Source organism: Oncorhynchus mykiss, chromosome 9 (assembly GCF_013265735.2).
Source record: "Oncorhynchus mykiss isolate Arlee chromosome 9, USDA_OmykA_1.1, whole genome shotgun sequence".
NCBI classification, from domain to species: Eukaryota; Metazoa; Chordata; class Actinopteri; order Salmoniformes; family Salmonidae; genus Oncorhynchus; species Oncorhynchus mykiss.
Window position 1 is genome coordinate 77,337,205 of NC_048573.1, and position 20,580 is coordinate 77,357,784.

Genomic DNA, 20,580 nt, shown 5'->3' on the forward strand with positions numbered 1-20,580 from the left:
GCACTATGTCATCTGACTTGTGTGCACTATGTCATCTGACTTGTGTGCACTATGTCATCTGACTTGTGTGCACTATGTCATCTGACTTGTGTGCACTATGTCATCTGACTTGTGTGCACTATGTCATCTGACTTGTGTGCACTATGTCATCTGACTTGTGTGCACTATGTCATTTGACTTGTGTGCACTATGTCATCTGACTTGTGTGCACTATGTCATTTGACTTGTGTGCACTATGTCATCTGACTTGTGTGCACTATGTCATCTGACTTGTGTGCACTATGTCATCTGACTTGTGTGCACTATGTCATCTGACTTGTGTGCACTATGTCATCTGACTTGTGTGCACTATGTCATCTGACTTGTGTGCACTATGTCATCTGACTTGTGTGCACTATGTCATCTGACTTGTGTGCACTATGTCATCTGACTTGTGTGCACTATGTCATCTGACTTGTGTGCACTATGTCATCTGCAACAAGTCAGTTCGTTGGAAACAACTCTGGTGGGAAAATGCATATCTCTTCTTTATACACAAATCAATAAATATCATATTTTCTCACAGTTCTGTTAAGATGGGTAAGGCTGAAAAACATCTATCTCAAGGCCATCAGACTGTTAAACAGCCATCACTAGCAGAGAGAGGCTGCTGCCAACATACTGACTACCCCTATACCATCAGACTGTTAAACAGCCATCACTAGCAGAGAGAGGCTGCTGCCAACATACTGACTACCCCTATACCATCAGACTGTTAAACAGCCATCTCTAGCAGAGAGAGGCTGCTGCCAACATACTGACTACCCCTATACCATCAGACTGTTAAACAGCCATCACTAGCAGAGAGAGGCTGCTGCCAACATACTGACTACCCCTATACCATCAGACTGTTAAACAGCCATCACTAGCAGAGAGAGGCTGCTGCCAACATACTGACTACCCCTATACCATCAGACTGTTAAACAGCCATCTCTAGCAGAGAGAGGCTGCTGCCAACATACTGACTACCCCTATACCATCAGACTGTTAAACAGCCATCACTAGCAGAGAGAGGCTGCTGCCAACATACTGACTACCCCTATACCATCAGACTGTTAAACAGCCATCTCTAGCAGAGAGGCGGCTGCCAACTTACAGACTACCCCTATACCATCAGACTGTTAAACAGCCATCACTAGCAGAGAGAGGCTGCTGCCAACATACTGACTACCCCTATACCATCAGACTGTTAAACAGCCATCTCTAGCAGAGAGGCGGCTGCCAACTTACAGACTACCCCTATACCATCAGACTGTTAAACAGCCATCACTAACATAGAGAGGCTGCTGCCAACATACTGACTACCCCTATACCATCAGACTGTTAAACAGCCATCTCTAGCAGAGAGGCGGCTGCCAACTTACAGACTACCCCTATACCATCAGACTGTTAAACAGCCATCACTAGCAGAGAGAGGCTGCTGCCAACATACTGACTACCCCTATACCATCAGACTGTTAAACAGCCATCTCTAGCAGAGAGGTGGCTGCGAATTTACAGACTACCCCTATACCATCAGACTGTTAAACAGCCATCTCTAGCAGAGAGGCGGCTGCCAACTTACAGACTACCCCTATACCATCAGACTGTTAAACAGCCATCTCTAGCAGAGAGGCGGCTGCCAACTTACAGACTACCCCTATACCATCAGACTGTTAAACAGCCATCTCTAGCAGAGAGAGGCTGCTGCCAACTTACAGACTACCCCTATACCATCAGACTGTTAAACAGCCATCTCTAGCAGAGAGGCGGCTACCAACATACAGACTACCCCTATACCATCAGACTGTTAAACAGCCATCTCTAGCAGAGAGGCGGCTACCAACTTACAGACTACCCCTATACCATCAGACTGTTAAACAGCCATCTCTAGCAGAGAGGCGGCCACCAACATACAGACTACCCCTATACCATCAGACTGTTAAACAGCCATCTCTAGCAGAGAGGCGGCTGCCAACATACAGACTACCCCTATACCATCAGACTGTTAAACAGCCATCTCTAGCAGAGAGGCGGCTACCAACATACAGACTACCCCTATACCATCAGACTGTTAAACAGCCATCTCTAGCAGAGAGGCGGCTGCCAACATACAGACTACCCCTATACCATCAGACTGTTAAACAGCCATCTCTAGCAGAGAGGCGGCTGCCAACTTACAGACTACCCCTATACCATCAGACTGTTAAACAGCCATCTCTAGCAGAGAGGCGGCTGCCAACTTACAGACTACCCCTATACCATCAGACTGTTAAACAGCCATCTCTAGCAGAGAGGCGGCTGCCAACTTACAGACTACCCCTATACCATCAGACTGTTAAACAGCCATCTCTAGCAGAGAGAGGCTGCTGCCAACTTACAGACTACCCCTATACCATCAGACTGTTAAACAGCCATCTCTAGCAGAGAGGCGGCTACCAACATACAGACTACCCCTATACCATCAGACTGTTAAACAGCCATCTCTAGCAGAGAGGCGGCTACCAACTTACAGACTACCCCTATACCATCAGACTGTTAAACAGCCATCTCTAGCAGAGAGGCGGCTACCAACATACAGACTACCCCTATACCATCAGACTGTTAAACAGCCATCTCTAGCAGAGAGGCGGCTGCCAACATACAGACTACCCCTATACCATCAGACTGTTAAACAGCCATCTCTAGCAGAGAGGCGGCTACCAACATACAGACTACCCCTATACCATCAGACTGTTAAACAGCCATCTCTAGCAGAGAGGCGGCTGCCAACATACAGACTACCCCTATACCATCAGACTGTTAAACAGCCATCTCTAGCAGAGAGGCTGCTGCCAACATACAGACTACCCCTATACCATCAGACTGTTAAACAGCCATCTCTAGCAGAGAGGCGGCTGCCAACATACAGACTTGAAATCATTGGCCACTGTAATAAATGGATCTCTAGACACTTGATTAAATAATGTGTACTTATCTTGCATTACTCATCTCATATGTATATACTGTATTTTATGCCATCTTTTGCATCTTGCCTATGCCGCTCTGTCATTGCTCATCCATATATTGACATGTATACATTCTAGAAGAACAAGCATTTCGCTACACTCGGAATAACATCTGCTAACCATGTGTATGTAACCAATAAAATAAAAATTGATTTGATTTAAGGGAATTGCTGTTACAAGAAAATGTTCAGAGTATGTAAATTCTAGCACTCATCAATCAGGTGATTCAATCGCTGGTCCTATCACACTTAGAGTACTGTCCAGTTATATGCTCAATCCCTGGTCCTATCACACTTAGAGTACTGTCCAGTTATATGGTCAATCCCTGGTCTTATCACACTTAGAGTACTGTCCAGTTATATAGTCAATCCCTGGTCCTATCACACTTAGAGTACTGTCCAGTTATATAGTCAATCCCTGGTCCTATCACACTTAGAGTACTGTCCAGTTATATGGTCAATCCCTGGTCTTATCACACTTAGAGTACTGTCCAGTTATATAGTCAATCCCTGGTCCTATAACACTTAGAGTACTGTCTGGTTATATGGTCAATCTCTGGTTCTATCACACTTAGAGTACTGTCCAGTAACGTGGTCAATCCCTGGTCCTATCACACTTAGAGTACTGTCCAGTTATATGGTCAATCCCTGGTCCTATCACACTTAGAGTACTGTCCAGTTATATGGTCAATCCCTGGTCCTATCAGATTTAGAGTACTGTCCAGTTACATGGTTAATCCCTGGTCCTATCACACTTAGAGTACTGTCCAGTTATATGGTCAATCCCTGGTCCTATCACACTTAGAGTACTGTCCAGTTATATGGTCAATCCCTGGTCCTATCACACTTAGAGTACTGTCCCTGGTCCTATCACACTTAGAGTACTGTCCAGTTATATGGTCAATCCCTGGTCCTATCACACTTAGAGTACTGTCCAGTTATATGGTCAATCCCTGGTCCCATCACACTTAGAGTACTGTCCATCCTGGTAGATTATCTCTTCATTGCTCAAAACAGGGCTGGTAGATTATCTCTTCATTGTTCAAAACAGGGCTGGTAGATTATCTCTTCATTGCTCAAAACAGGGCTGGTAGATTATCTCTTCTCTGCTCAATACAGGGCTGGTAGATTATCTCTTCATTGCTCAAAACAGGGCTGGTAGATTATCTCTTCTCTGCTCAAAACAGGGCTGGTAGATTATCTCTTCTCTGCTCAAAACAGGGCTGGTAGATTATCTCTTCTCTGCTCAAAACAGGGCTGATAGATGATCTCTTCTCTGCTCAAAACAGGGCTGGTAGATTATCTCTTCTCTGCTCAAAACAGGGCTGGTAGATGATCTCTTCTCTGCTCAAAACAGGGCTGATAGATGATCTCTTCTCTGCTCAAAACAGGGCTGGTAGATTATCTCTTCTCTGCTCAAAACAGGGCTGGTAGATTATCTCTTCTCTGCTCAAAACAGGGCTGGTAGGTTATCTCTTCATTGCTTAAAACAGGGCTGGTAGATTATCTCTTCTCTGCTCAAAACAGGGCTGGTAGATTATCTCTTCTCTGCTCAAAACAGGGCTGGTAGATTATCTCTTCATTGCTCAAAACAGGGCTGGTAGATTATCTCTTCTCTGCTCAAAACAGGGCTGGTAGATTATCTCTTCTCTGCTCAAAACAGGGCTGGTAGATTATCTCTTCTCTGCTCAAAACAGGGCTGGTAGATTATCTCTTCATTGCTCAAAACAGGGCTGATAGATTATCTCTTCTCTGCTCAAAACAGGGCTGGTAGGTTATCTCTTCATTGCTCAAAACAGGGCTGGTAGATTATCTCTTCATTGCTCTATCCGTATGAATATGATCCAAACGCATCAGGATCTCTCATGGCTTCACGTTGAAAACAAATTACTATCCAGTCTTATGATTTTTTTTAGGAATGTTATATTTTTCAACAACAAAAAACTGTATTTTTCAGGCCAGTTAGTCCATATTTGGTATTTTATGAGGATCCCCATTAGCTGTTGCAAAAGCAGCAGCTACTCTTCCTGGGGTTCACACAGAACACAGAACACAGAACACGGAACACGGAACACGGAACACGGAACACGGAACACGGAACACGGAACACGGAACACAGAACACAGAATACAGAACATGAATCATGACATAACACAGAACATTAATAGACAGGAACAACTCAAGGACAGAACTACATATATTTTTAAAACGGCATACTTGGCCTACATATCAATGCATACAGGCACATTATCTAGGTCACATGGGGGAGAGGCGTTGTCCCGTGAGGTGTTGCTTTATCTGTTTTTTGAAACCAGGTTTGCTGTTTGTTTGATCAATATGAGATGGAAGGAAGTTCCATGCAATAAGGGCCCTATTTAATACTGTACGCTTTCTTGAATGTGTTCTGGATTTGGGGACTGTGAAAAGACCCCTGGTGGCATGTCTGGTGGGGTAAGTGTGTGTGTCAGAGCTGTGTGTAAGTTGACTGTGCAAACTATTAGGGATTTTCAACACATCAACACATTAATGTTGCTTATAAAAACAAGAAGTGATGCAGTCAGTCTCTCCTCAACTCTTAGCCAAGAGAGACTGGCAGCATAGTAATAATATTAGTCCTCTGATTACAATGAAGAGAAAGAGGTGTCGCTCTGTTCTGGCCAGCTGCAGTTTAACTAGGTCTCTCCTTGCAGCACTGGACCACACGACTGGACAATAATCAAGATTAGACAAAACTAGAGACTGCAGAACTTGCTTTTTGGAGTGCGACGTCAAAAAAGAAGAGCATCTCTATATTACAGACAGACCTCTCCCCATCTCTATATTACAGACAGACCTCTCCCCATCTCTATATTACAGACAGACCTCTCCCCATCTCTATATTACAGACAGACCTCTCCCCATCTCTATATTACAGACAGACCTCTCCCCATCTCTTTATTACAGACAGACCTCTCCCCATCTCTATATTACAGACAGACCTCTCCCCATCTCTTTATTACAGACAGACCTCTCCCCATCTCTATATTACAGACAGACCTCTCCCCATCTCTTTATTACAGACCTCTCCCCATCTCTATATTACAGACAGACCTCTCCCCATCTCTATATTACAGACAGACCTCTCCCCATCTCTAAAATACAGACAGACCTCTCCCCATCTCTTTATTACAGACCTCTCCCCATCTCTTTATTACAGACAGACCTCTCCCCATCTCTATATTACAGACAGACCTCTCCCCATCTCTATATTACAGACAGACCTCTCCCCATCTCTATATTACAGACAGACCTCTCCCCATCTCTAAAATACAGACAGACCTCTCCCCATCTCTTTATTACAGACCTCTCCCCATCTCTTTATTACAGACAGACCTCTCCCCATCTCTATATTACAGACAGACCTCTCCCCATCTCTATATTACAGACAGACCTCTCCCCATCTCTATATTACAGACAGACCTCTCCCCATCTCTTTATTACAGACAGACCTCTCCCCATCTCTATATTACAGACAGACCTCTCACCATCTCTATATTACAGACAGACCTCTCCCCATCTCCATATTACAGACAGACCTCTCCCCATCTCTATATTACAGACAGACCTCTCCCCATCTCTTTATTACAGACAGACCTCTCCCCATCTCTATATTACAGACAAACCTCTCCCCATCTCTTTATTACAGACAGACCTCTCCCCATCTCTTTATTACAGACAGACCTCTCCCCATCTCTTTATTACAGACAGACCTCTCCCCATCTCTTTATTACAGACAGACCTCTCCCCATCTCTTTATTACAGACAGACCTCTCCCCATCTCTTTATTACAGACAGACCTCGCCCCATCTCTTTATTACAGACAGACCTCTCCCCATCTCTTTATTACAGACAGACCTCTCCCCATCTCTTTATTACGGACAGACCTCTCCCCATCTCTTTATTACAGACAGACCTCTCCCCATCTCTTTATTACAGACAGACCTCTCCCCATCTCTTTATTACAGACAGACCTCTCCCCATCTCTTTATTACAGACAGACCTCTCCCCATCTCTTTATTACAGACAGACCTCTCCCCATCTCTTTATTACAGACAGACCTCTCCCCATCTCTATATTACAGACAGACCTCTCCCCATCTCTTTATTACAGACAGACCTCTCCCCATCTCTTTATTACAGACAGACCTCTCCCCATCTCTTTATTACGGACAGACCTCTCCCCATCTCTTTATTACAGACAGACCTCTCCCCATCTCTTTATTACAGACAGACCTCTCCCCATCTCTTTATTACGGACAGACCTCTCCCCATCTCTATATTACAGACAGACCTCTCCCCATCTCTTTATTACGGACAGACCTCTCCCCATCTCTATATTACGGACAGACCTCTCCCCATCTCTTTATTACAGACAGACCTCTCCCCATCTCTTTATTACAGACAGACCTCTCCCCATCTCTTTATTGCAGACAGACCTCTCCCCATCTCTTCATTGCAGACAGACCTCTCCCCATCTCTTTATTACAGACCTCTCCCCATCTCTTTATTACAGACAGACCTCTCCCCATCTCTAAAATACAGACAGACCTCTCTCCATCTCTTTATTACAGACAGACCTCTCCCCATCTCTATATTACAGACAGACCTCTCCCCATCTCTAAAATACAGACAGACCTCTCCCCATCTCTTTATTACAGACAGACCTCTCCCCATCTCTGTATTACAGACAGACCTCTCCCCATCTCTTCATTGCAGACAGACCTCTCCCCATCTCTTCATTGCAGACAAACCTCTCCCCATCTCTATATTACAGACAGACCTCTTCCCATCTCTACAACCATTGAATCTATATGTTTTGACCATGACAGTTTACAATCTAAGGTAACGCCAAGTAATTTAGTCTCCTCAACTTGTTCAGCAGCAACACCAGTGTGACACCATTCATTACCAGATTCAGGGGAGGTCTAGAACTTAAGGAATGATTTGTACCTAATACAATGCTCTTAGTTTTAGAGATGTTCAGGACCAGTATATTACTGGCCACCCATTCTAAAACAGACTGCAACTCTTTGTTAAGGGCTTCAGTGACTTCATTAGCTGTGGTTGCTGATGCGTATATGGTTGAATCATCAGCATACATGGACACACATGCTTTGTTTAATGCCAGTGGCAGGTCATTGGTAAAAAAAGTTCAAAAAGTACATACTAGCAACACGCATAACCACCAAACCAGACAGGCAAATTCAGGGCAGCTAAGACAACCCAAGCCAAGGACAAATGGCCTTAAATACACAGTTCTATATCGAGCCATAGTTGAATGGAACTCTTGACCAATCCACCTTCAAGAAAGAACATCTAATGTGATAGACCATATGACTGGACAGAAAATATAAATAACATCTAATGTGATAGACCATATGACTGGACAGAAAATATAAATAACATCTAATGCGATAGACCATATGACTGGACAGAAAATATAAATAACATCTAATGTGATAGACCATATGACTGGACAGGAAATATAAATAACATCTAATGCGATAGACCATATGACTGGACAGAAAATATAAATAACATCTAATGTGATAGACCATATGACTGGACAGGAAATAGAAAGAACATCTAATGCGATAGACCATATGACTGGACAGAAAATAGAAAGAACATCTAATGCGATAGACCATATGACTGGACAGGAAATATAAATAACATCTAATGCGATAGACCATATGACTGGACAGAAAATATAAATAACATCTAATGTGATAGACCATATGACTGGACAGGAAATAGAAAGAACATCTAATGCGATAGACCATATGACTGGACAGGAAATATAAATAACATCTAATGCGATAGACCATATGACTGGACAGAAAATATAAATAACATCTAATGTGATAGACCATATGACTGGACAGGAAATAGAAAGAACATCTAATGCGATAGACCATACGACTGGACAGGAAATAGAAAGAACATCTAATGCGATAGACCATACGACTGGACAGGAAATAGAAATAACATCAGAGAGAGATAAACACCTCTCTGGGAAGAAGAAGGGCAGGGGTGCATGCTTTATGATTAACGACTCATGGTGTAATCATAACAACATACAGGAACTCAAGTCCTTCTGCTGACCCAATCTAGAATTCCTTACAATCAAGGGCCTGCCATTTTATCTACCAAGAGAATTCTTGTCAGTTAGAGTCACAGCTGTATAGATTCCCCCTCAAGCAGACACCAAGATGGCCATCAAGGAACTTCACTGGACTACATGCAAACTGGAAACCATACATCCTGAGGCTGCATTTATTGTAGCTAGGGATTTTACCAAAACAAATTTGAGAACAAGTCTACCTAAATTCTTTCCAGCATATTAATTGCGCTACATGCATGCACAATACCCTCGACCACTGCTACTCTTCCCGCGCCCTCCTAGGGCAAATCCGACCACGATGCCATCTTGCTCCTTCCGTCTTACAGACAGAAGCTAAAACTGGATGTACCAGTGACGAGAACCATTCAACGCTTTTCCGACCAACCGGAAGCAACGCTTCAAGATTGTTATGATCACGCCGACTGGAATATGTTCCGGTCAGCCTTATTTCACTTATAATTTACTGTATCACAATTCCAGTGGGTCAGAAGTTTACATACACTATGTTGACTGTGCCTTTAAACAGCTTGGAACATTCCAGAAAATGATGTCATGGTTTTAGAAGCTTCTGATAGGCTAATTGACATCATTTGGAGGTGTACCTGTGGATGTATTTCAAGGCCTACCTTCAAACTCAGTGCCTCTTTGCTTGACATCATGGGAAAATCAAAAGAAATCAGACAAGACCTCAGAAAAACAATTGTAGACCTACACAAGTCTGGTTCATCCTTGGGAGCAATTTCCAAACGCCTGAAGGTACCACGTTCATCTGTACAAACAATAGTACGCAAGTATAAACACCATGGGACCACGCAGCCGTCATACAGCTTAGGGAGGAGAGACGCGTTCTATCTCCTAGAGATGAACGTACTTTGAGGCGAAAAGTGCAAATCAATCCCAGAACAACAGCAAAGGACCTTGTGAAGATGTTGCAGGCAACTGCACATGCGGACAAAGATCATACTTTTTGGAGAAATGTCCTCTGGTCTGATGAAACAAAAATAGAACTGTTTGGCCTTAATAACCATCGTTATGTTTGGAGGAAAAAGGGGGAGGCTTGCAAGCCGAAGAACACCATCCCAACCGTGAAGCACGGGGGTAGCAGCATCGTGTTGTGGGGGTGCTTTGCTGCAGGAGGGACTGGTGCACTTCACAAAATAGATGGCATCATGAGGCAAGAAAATTATGTGGATATATTGAAGCAACATCTCAAGACATTAGTCAGGAAGTTAAAGCTTGGATGCAAATGGGTCTTCCAAATGGACAATGACCACAAGCATACTTCCAAAGTTGTGGCAAAATGGCTTAAGGACAACAAAGTCAAGGTATTGGAGTGGCTATCACAAAGCCCTGACCTCAATCCTGTAGAAAATTTGTCGGCAGAACTGAAAAAGCGTGGGCTAGTAAGAAGTCCTACAAACCTGACTCAGTTACACCAGCTCTGTCAGGAGGAATGGGCCAAAATTTACCCAACTTATTGTGGGAAGCTTGTGGAAGGCTAACCGAAACGTTTGACCCAAGTTGAACAATGTAAAGGCAATGCTACCAAATACTAATTGAGTGTATGTAAATGCATATTTTTTTATCCTTAGGTAGTGGAATAACCTTCGACTCTTTCCAGACTTCTGGACCCACATCAAGCACTTTTTAAAAATAGGAGAGATTGGGGCTGATATTTGGTTAGCTGTAACTCTAAGCAATTTGGCATCTAGGTTATCTGTACCAGGTGACAACAGCATCCTTTCTACCTCTTCCTTTTCAACTTGATGAAATTCAAACCTGCCTTGCCTCTCCTTCATGATACAACCTTTTATAGGGGTATATCACATGGAATCATAGCATTCCTCAACTTGTCCACTTTGCCTTAAAAAAATATTCATTAAAGTAGTTTGCGATGTCGTGTGGTTTAGTAATAAATATACCCTCTGATTCGACAAAAGAGGCTGACACGTTTGAATTCCTACCCATAATAGTGTTCAACGTTCTCCACAGTTTTTTCCCCATCATCCTTTACTTCATCAATGTTGTGCTGATAGAATCCCTCCTTCTTTCCTTTGTTTAGATTGGTCACAAGATTTCTTCATTTACAATAACTTTGCCAATCAAACAAAAAGTGCCAGATTTATCTGCTACTTTTTTTGGCATCATGACATTTCTCAGCTCATCATCAATCCGTTTGACCTCACAGTGCATTTTCTTAAAGGGGCGTGTTTATCAGCTATACTCATAAATAACTTCTTAAAGGGGCGTGTTTATAAGCGAAACTCATAAATAACTTCCATAAAGGGGCGTGTTTATCAGCTATACTCATAAATAACTTCTTAAAGGGGCGTGTTTATCAGCGAAACTCATAACTTCCATAAAGGGGCGTGTTTATCAGCTATACTCATAAATAACTTCTTAAAGGGGCGTGTTTATCAGCTATACTCATAAATAACTTCTATAAAGGGCCGTGTTTATCAGCTATACTCATAAATAACTTCTATAAAGGGGCGTGTTTATCAGCTATACTCATAAATAACTTCTTAAAGGGGCGTGTTTATCAGCTATACTCATAAATAACTTCTTAAAGGGGCGTGTTTATCAGCTATACTCATAAATAACTTCTATAAAGGGGCGTGTTTATCAGCTATACTCATAAATAACTTCTTAAAGGGGCGTGATTATCAGCGAAACTCATAAATAACTTCTTAAACAAACTTAGTGCCATTTCAGGATCATCCTCACCACACACTTCTAACCTTCTTAATATCATCCACAAATGAGTCCTGATTGAACCCTCTGTAGGACCTGTGGTAGATTACCTTAGAGCCTCTGGTATTGTAGTTTTCCTAGTGAGTGAGTCCTGATTGAACCCTCTATAGGACCTGTGGTAGATTACCTTAGGGCCAGGTATTGTAGTGTTCCTAGTGAGTGAGTCCTGATTGAACCCTCTGTAGGACCTGTGGTAGATTACCTTAGGGCCAGCCTCTGGTATTTTAGTGTTCCTAGTGAGTTCAACCAGGTTATGATTATTGTAACCTAGTGCCACTGATACAGCTTGTGATCGATACAAGTTGATGTGTCACGTTCGTTGTATGAATCTGACCAAGGCACAGCGTGGTACGCGTACATTCTTTACTTATAAGAATGAACTCTGAACAAACTAACCAAAATAACAAAACGACACGTGACGCTATACAAATGAGAGCTGACAGGCAACGACACATAGACAAGAACCCACAACAGAAAGTGGGAAACAGGGCTGCCTAAATATGATCCCCAATCAGAGACAACGATAAACAGCTAACTGATTGGGAACCATATCAGGCCACCATAAACATACAAATACCTAGACCTACAAAACCCTAGACATGCAAAAAAAAAACTAGACAATACAAAATTAGCGTATCCACCCAAGTCACACCCTGACCTAACCAAAATATTAAAAAAACAGAGATATCTTAGGTCAGGGCGTGACATGATGATGTAATACCAGACCTATTAGTAAACGATCTGGTCAGGTTATATACAGTCGTGGCCAAAAGTTTTGAGAATGACACAATTATTATTTTCCACAAAGTCTGCTGCCTCTGTGTCTTTAGATATTTGTGTCAGATGTTACTATGGAATACTGAAGTATAATTACAAGCATTTCATAAGTGTCAAAGGCTTTTATTGACAATTACATGAAGTTGATGCAAAGAGTCAATATTTGCAGTGTTGACCCTTCTTTTTCAAGACCTCTGCAATCCTCCCTGGCATGCTGTCAATTGACTTCTGGACCACATCCTGACTGATGGCAGCCCATTCTTGCATAATCAATGCTTGGAGTTTGTCAGAATTCGTTAGTTTTTGTGTGGCCACCCCCCTCTTGAGGATTGACCACAAATTCTCAATGGGATTAAGGTCTGGGGAGTTTCCTGGCCATGTACCCAAAATATAGATGTTTTGTTCCCCGAGCCACTTAGTTATCCTTTTTGCCTCATGGGAAAGTGCTCCATCATGCTGGAAAAGGCATTGTTCATCACCAACCTGTTCCTGGATGGTTGGGAAAGTTGCCCTCGGGGGATGTGTTGGTACCATTCTTTATTCATGGCTGTGTTCTTTGGCAAATTGTGAGTGAGCCCACTCCCTTGGCTGAGAAGCAACCCCACACATGAATGGTCTCAGGATGCTTTACTGTTGGCATGACACAGGACTGATGGTAGCGCTCACCTCGTCTTCTCCGGATAAGCTTTTTTCCAGATGCCCCAAACAATGGGAAAGGGGATTCATCAGCGAAAATGACTTTACCTCAGTCCTCAGCAGTCCAATCACTGTACCATTTGCAGAATATCAGTCTGTCCCTGATGTTTTTCCTGGAGAGAAGTGGATTCTTTGCTGCCCTTCTTGACACCAGGCCATCCTCCAAAAGTCTTCGCCTCACTGTGTGTGCAGATGCACTCACACCTGCCTGCTGCCATTCCTGAGCAAGCTCTGTACTGGTGGTGCCCCGATCCCTCAGCTGAATCAACTTTAGGAGACGGCCCTGGCGCTTGCTGGACTTTCTTGGGCGCCCTGAAACCTTCTTCACAACAACTGAACCGCTCTCCTTGAAGTTCTTGATGATCTGATAAATGGTTGGTTTAGGTGCAATCTTACTGGCAGCAATATCCTTGCATGTGAAGCCCTTTTTGTGCAAAGCAATGATGACGGCACGTGTTTCCTTGCAGGTAACCATGGTTGACAGAGGAAGAACAATGATTCCAAGCACCACCCTCCTTCCAGTCTGTTATTCAAACTCAATCAGCATGACAGAGTGATCTCCAGCCTTGTCCTCGTCAACACTCACACCTGTGTTAACGAGATAATCACTGACATGTCAGCTGGTCCTTTTGTGGCAGGGCTGAAATGCAGTGGAAATGTTTTTGGGGATTCAGTTCATTTGCATGGCAAAGAGGGACTTTGCAATTCATCTGATCACTCTTCATAACATTCTGGAGTGTATGCAAATTACCATCATACAAAATGAGGCTGCAGACTTTGTGAAAATTAAGATTTGTGTCATTCTCAAAACTTTTGGCCACGACTGTACATTGGCAACAGAAATATGTTTCAGTTGGTGTTAAATCTATATTCATATCTCCCCAAAAAATATATTTTCTTATTTTCATCAGATACCTTTTCCAACATTTAGCAAATTCCATCAAGATATTTGACATCAGCACTAGGTGGTCTATAGCAGCTGTACCCATAGAGCCTATAGCAGCAACCAACTAGTATAGGTTTCCCACGTGGTAGATACACCTGTACCCATAGAGTCTATAGCAGCTGTACCCATAGAGTCTATAGCAGCTGTACCCATAGAGCCTATAGCAGCTGTACCCATAGAGCCTATAGCAGCTGTACCCATAGAGCCTATAGCAGCAACCAACTAGTATAGGTTTCCCACGTGGTAGATACACCTGTACCCATAGAGCCTATAGCAGCTGTACCCATAGAGCCTATAGCAGCTGTACCCATAGAGCCTATAGCAGCTGTACCCATAGAGCCTATAGCAGCTGTACCCATAGAGCCTATAGCAGCAACCAACTAGTATAGGTTTCCCACGTGGTAGATACACCTGTACCCATAGAGCCTATAGCAGCTGTACCCATAGAGCCTATAGCAGCTGTACCCATAGAGCCTATAGCAGCTGTACCCATAGAGCCTATAGCAGCAACCAACTAGTATAGGTTTCCCACGTGGTAGATACACCTGTACCCATAGAGTCTATAGCAGCTGTACCCATAGAGTCTATAGCAGCTGTACCCATAGAGCCTATAGCAGCTGTACCCATAGAGCCTATAGCAGCTGTACCCATAGAGCCTATAGCAGCTGTACCCATAGAGCCTATAGCAGCTGTACCCACAGTGTCTCTAATCCAGTCAACATTAAGTCCTGACGATGTTATTTAGCTGGAGTCTGACTCTGGATGTAAACTGCAACTCCAACCCCCAGATCTATTTCTGTCCCTCCTGAACATATTGTATCCATGTATAGAGATCTCAGCTTCCTCAATAGAAGAGCCCAAGTGAGTCTCTGATATTGCCAATAATTTAATATTGTTTGACTGCACAAGACAGCATATTTAATTAATTTTGTGCCTTAAACTATATATATGCCAGTGACAAATTAACATACTTTCTTTAGTATATTTACAGTGTTTATTGGTCCAAACATGAATCAGCAGATACTCAGGTAGTGTGTGTGTGTGTGTGTGTGTGTGTGTGTGTGTGTGTGTGTGTGTGTGTGTGTAATTACTTGTCTGTCGCTCCTCCTAACTCCTTGGGAGGGAGGGTGAACAATCAGTTTGTCGTACCTCAGATATGCTATGTCACCTCGTTCTCCTGCAGCCTTCATATCTGATAATGTCACCTCGTTCTCTTGCAGCCTTCATATTTGATAATGTCACCTCGTTCTCTTGCAGCCTTCATATCTGATAATGTCACCTCGTTCTCTTGCAGCCTTCATATTTGATCATGTCATCTCGTTCTCTTGCAGCCTTCATATCTGATAATGTCACCTCGTTCTCTTGCAGTCTTCATATTTGATAATGTCACCTCGTTCTCTTGCAGCCTTCATATTTGATCATGTCACCTCGTTCTCTTGCAGCCTTCATATCTGATAATGTCATCTCGTTCTCTTGCAGCCTTCATATCTGATAATGTCACCTCGTTGTCTTGCAGCCTTCATATCTGATAATGTCACCTCGTTGTCTTGCAGCCTTCATATCTGATAATGTCACCTCGTTCTCTTGCAGCCTTCATATCTGATAATGTCACCTCGTTCTCCTGCAGCCTTCATATCTGAAAATAACACAGACCTCGTTGTCTTGCAGCCTTCATATCTGATAATGTCACCTCGTTCTCTTGCAGCCTTCATATCTGATAATGTCACCTCGTTCTCTTGCAGCCTTCATATCTGATAATGTCACCTCGTTGTCTTGCAGCCTTCATATCTGATAATGTCACCTCGTTCTCCTGCAGCCTTCATATCTGAAAATAACACAGACCTCGTTGTCTTGCAGCCTTCATATCTGATAATGTCACCTCGTTCTCTTGCAGCCTTCATATCTGATAATGTCACCTCGTTCTCTTGCAGCCTTCATATCTGATAATGTCATCTCGTTCTCTTGCAGCCTTCATATCTGATAATGTCACCTCGTTCTCTTGCAGCCTTCATATCTGATAATGTCACCTCGTTCTCTTGCAGCCTTCATATCTGATAATGTCACCTCGTTCTCTTGCAGCCTTCATATCTGATAATGTCACCTCGTTCTCTTGCAGCCTTCATATCTGATAATGTCACCTCGTTCTCTTGCAGCCTTCATATCTGATAATGTCACCTCGTTCTCTTGGGGGGGTGGGGGGGGCGGTCATGCAGGAACCAATGAGGTTGCTGGGGGGTGGGGGGCGTTCATGCAGGAACCAATGAGGTTGCTGGGGGGGGGGGCGGTCATGCAGGAACCAATGAGGTTGCTGGGGAGGGGGGGGGCGGTCATGCAGGAACCAATGAAGTTGCTGGGGGGGGGGGGGGGGGCGGTCATGCAGGAACCAATGAGGTTGCTGGGGGGGGGGGGGGGGGGGGGCGTTCATGCAGGAACCAATGAGGTTGCTGGGGGGGGGCATTCATACAGGAACCAATGGGGTTGCTGGGGGGGGGGGGGGCGTCCATGCAGGACCCAATGAGGTTGCTGGTGGGGGGGGGGGGGGACGTTCATGCAGGAACCAATGAGGTTGCTGGGGGGTGGGGGGCATTCATACAGGAACCAATGAGGTTGCTGGGGGGGGGGGGGCGTTCATGCAGGACCCAATGAGGTTGCTGGGGGGGGGGCGTTCATGCAGGACCCAATGAGGTTGCTGGGGGGGGGGGGGGGGGCGTTCATGCAGGAACCAATGAGGTTGCTGGGGGGTGGGGGGCATTCATACAGGAACCAATGAGGTTGCTGGGGGGGGGGGGGGCGTTCATGCAGGAACCAATGAGGTTGCTGGGGGGGGCATTCCGTGCAGATGCAGGAATGCTCTGAATTGCAAGCTGCAGTTGCACACTATTGACAAAAGGGGGGCGCTAAGGTTTGACAGAGATTTGCATTTTTTTTCATGGATTTTGCAAATCTCTAATGTAAAAGCCTACAAAGTTGCCTGCCATTATGTCAGCTTGTGACATGCGAGGTCAAATACATTTTTACCTGACCAAATTATTATATGGCCTGCAAAAAAAAATGTGCAAACGGGTCTTTCTGTTTTTGTCTGTCATAATATTTGACAGCTCCACTGAGACGGGCAGTGAATCGACCAGCCGGCACCGATGTAAATAAAGGACGTCATTGTACCCACTGACCCTCGATGACCGACAGTCGGACACACGAAACCAGCACAGACTGACAGGGACACCGCGAACTGCCTGCATGCACTGATGCACAGAATAATCATTTGCAATTGCAGATAAATATCCCGGATCGCTTGCAAACATAACACAGAGAATATAACCGAAAGAGTAATATTTAGTTAGTGCCAGCTGATAGTGATGTTGGTGAAGGTGGTTGTAAACACGATTAGCTTTGGGACCAGCCTCAATGAACAGTTTAGACAGCATATGGACGATTGCAATAAAACACTCGTTATTGTGCAAATCATAAATATCTTACCTTCCTCACGTTCAAGTTAAGTTTTCTGGTGTAATGTGTTCCCTAGCTACTGAGTGAAGGAGGGTGTGTTAGTTCAGCTCCAAAAATTATATTTGCAAAATGGCTTCATTTTGTGTAGTTGGGCGGTGCATGACAGTTGTTTCGACAATATGATTGGTGTATACAACGCACACTCTTTCTCCGGGAATATGATTGGACGACAGTTAATCATTAAAGTTAATTTACGCAGGACAGGACATCCATACGAATGGGATTTTTTTTTTTAAGTATTGTAAAACTGTTACGTTATTCTTCTTTCTCTGTCGATGTCGGGTACTACAACACGTTACTATTACACTGTTATCGCAGGTACTACAACACGTTACTATTACACTGTTATGCCGAGTACTACAACACGTTACTATTACACTGTTATTACATGTTTTGACACTGTACTTTGTATTAGAATACCAAATATTACATATTAAAATGTTTTACAATATATGGTATTAACATTCCTACTCGCCAATCCAATCAGTAGGGATCTTTAAACTGGTGTGAATACACCACGACATGATAGGACCGGTAACTGATAACCATTGTCTGTAAACATTCCTCTGTATTGAAAACATGCAGACAACACAACTCGCATTCAAGACAGATAAATAAAATACAAATCAAGCCTGAATACCCTAAAAATACCTTTATTTTGAAAAGCCTTAAGAAAAAAAATACTAAGATGTCATATTGTACAATAAAAATAACAGATCACCCCCCCCTCAACATTTCAGACAGCCAGGTAAAAACAGAGTACAATACTGAAGTTTATTTTTCTCAGGTATAATTTACTTTTAGTAGCAGATCTTAAAATCACGTTTTTAGCTATGCAAAAGTAGTAAAAGCAGAGGACAGAACAGTAACGATACAGTATTAAAGGAAACATAATAGTGATCAATGTTCCTTCGGCAATTGAGCAAATTTCAGGTCTTTTGAGCACAAACTTGAACATTGTGAAAATTCTGTGCAACTTCTGGCGCGCGTTTACTGTGAACACTGAGGCTGTACAGTTTTACTGTGAACACTGAGGCTGTACCAGCTTTTAGTTACAGTTTTACTGTGAACACTGAGGCTGTACCTGCTTTAAGTTACAATTTTACTGTGAACACTGAGACTGTACCAGCTTTTAGTTACAGTTTTACTGTGAACACTGAGGCTGTACAGTTTTACTGTGAACACTGAGGCTGTACCAGCTTTAAGTTACAGTTTTACTGTGAACACTGAGGCTGTACCAGCTTTTAGTTACAGTTTTACTGTGAACACTGAGGCTGTACCTGCTTTAAGTTACAGTTTTACTGTGAACACTGAGACTGTACCAGCTTTTAGTTACAGTTTTACTGTGAACACTGAGGCTGTACCTGCTTTAAGTTACAGTTTTACTGTGAACACTGAGGCTGTACCTGCTTTAAGTTACAGTTTTACTGTGAACACTGAGGCTGTACAGTTTTACTGTTAACACTGAGGCTGTACCCACTAAGTTACAGTTTTACTGTGAACACTGAGGCTGTACCTGCTTTAAGTTACAGTTTTACTGTGAACACTGAGTCTGTACCTGCTTTAAGTTACAGTTTTACTGTGAACACTGAGGCTGTACAGTTTTACTGTGAACACTGAGGCTGTACCCACTAAGTTACAGTTTTACTGTGAACACTGAGGCTCTACCTGCTTTAAGTTACAGTTTTACTGTGAACACTGAGACTGTACCAGCTTTTAGTTACCGTTTTACTGTGAACACTGAGACTGTACCAGCTTTTAGTTAGTTTTACTGTGAACACTGAGGCTCTACCTGCTTTAAGTTACAGTTTTACTGTGAACACTGAGACTGTACCAGCTTTTAGTTACAGTTTTACTGTGAACACTGAGGCTGTACCAGCTTTAAGTTACAGTTTTACTGTGAACACTGAGGCTGTACCTGCTTTAAGTTACAGTTTTACTGTGAACACTGAGGCTGTACCAGCTTTAAGTTACAGTTTTACTGTGAACACTGAAGCTGTACAGTTTTACTGTGAACACTGAGGCTGTACCAGCTTTAAGTTACAGTTTTACTGTGAACACTGAGGCTGTACCTGCTTTAAGTTACAGTTTTACTGTGAACACTGAGGCTGTACCTGCTTTAAGTTACAGTTTTACTGTGAACACTGAGACTGTACCAGCTTTTAGTTACAGTTTTACTGTGAACACTGAGGCTGTACCAGCTTTAAGTTACAGTTTTACTGTGAACACTGAGGCTGTACCTGCTTTAAGTTACAGTTTTACTGTGAACACTGAGGCTGTACCCGCTTTAAGTTACAGTTTTAACAGTGGCCAAGTAGGCTGCTCTGGCTGTTTGATCATAATGTACGGCCTACCAGAGTAGCCTACCATCAAAAACAATGGAGAAAATGCATCCCATAGCATTTTAACATGGAAATAGCCGTTCTATCGTTCAACCTACAGTAGCAGTCAATGTTCAATGCAGACCTACATTCCATGAGACTGTTGAAACAAACATGCCGGGATTGACAACCTGTTCGTCCACTTGTCCTTCGGACGAGGAGGCGACTGAACATGTTTTTGTGTTGTTTGATGCTAGAAACCACTCTACAAGATAAAATGCCTTGTTATTCTCATACCATTATTACAGAGAATCAGACACATTATTGCTACCTTCCGCTTATAAGCTACTTAGCTTATTCAAGCATGTCTCAAAATACAACACTGCCCCTTT

General features: G+C 43.2%; 1 protein-coding gene across 1 annotated transcript in view; it reads right to left on the reverse strand.

Annotated features, from left to right (window-relative positions):
• LOC110532861 (RNA-binding protein 10) overlaps positions 1 to 17,954 on the reverse strand; it is a gene marked incomplete at its 3' end in the record, with an annotated part of 87,798 nt that extends 69,844 nt beyond the window's left edge. Inside the window, exon 1 of the mRNA XM_036986980.1 lies at positions 17,838 to 17,954. The remainder of the gene's footprint in view (positions 1 to 17,837) is intronic.
• Positions 17,955 to 20,580: the final 2,626 nt, after the last annotated feature.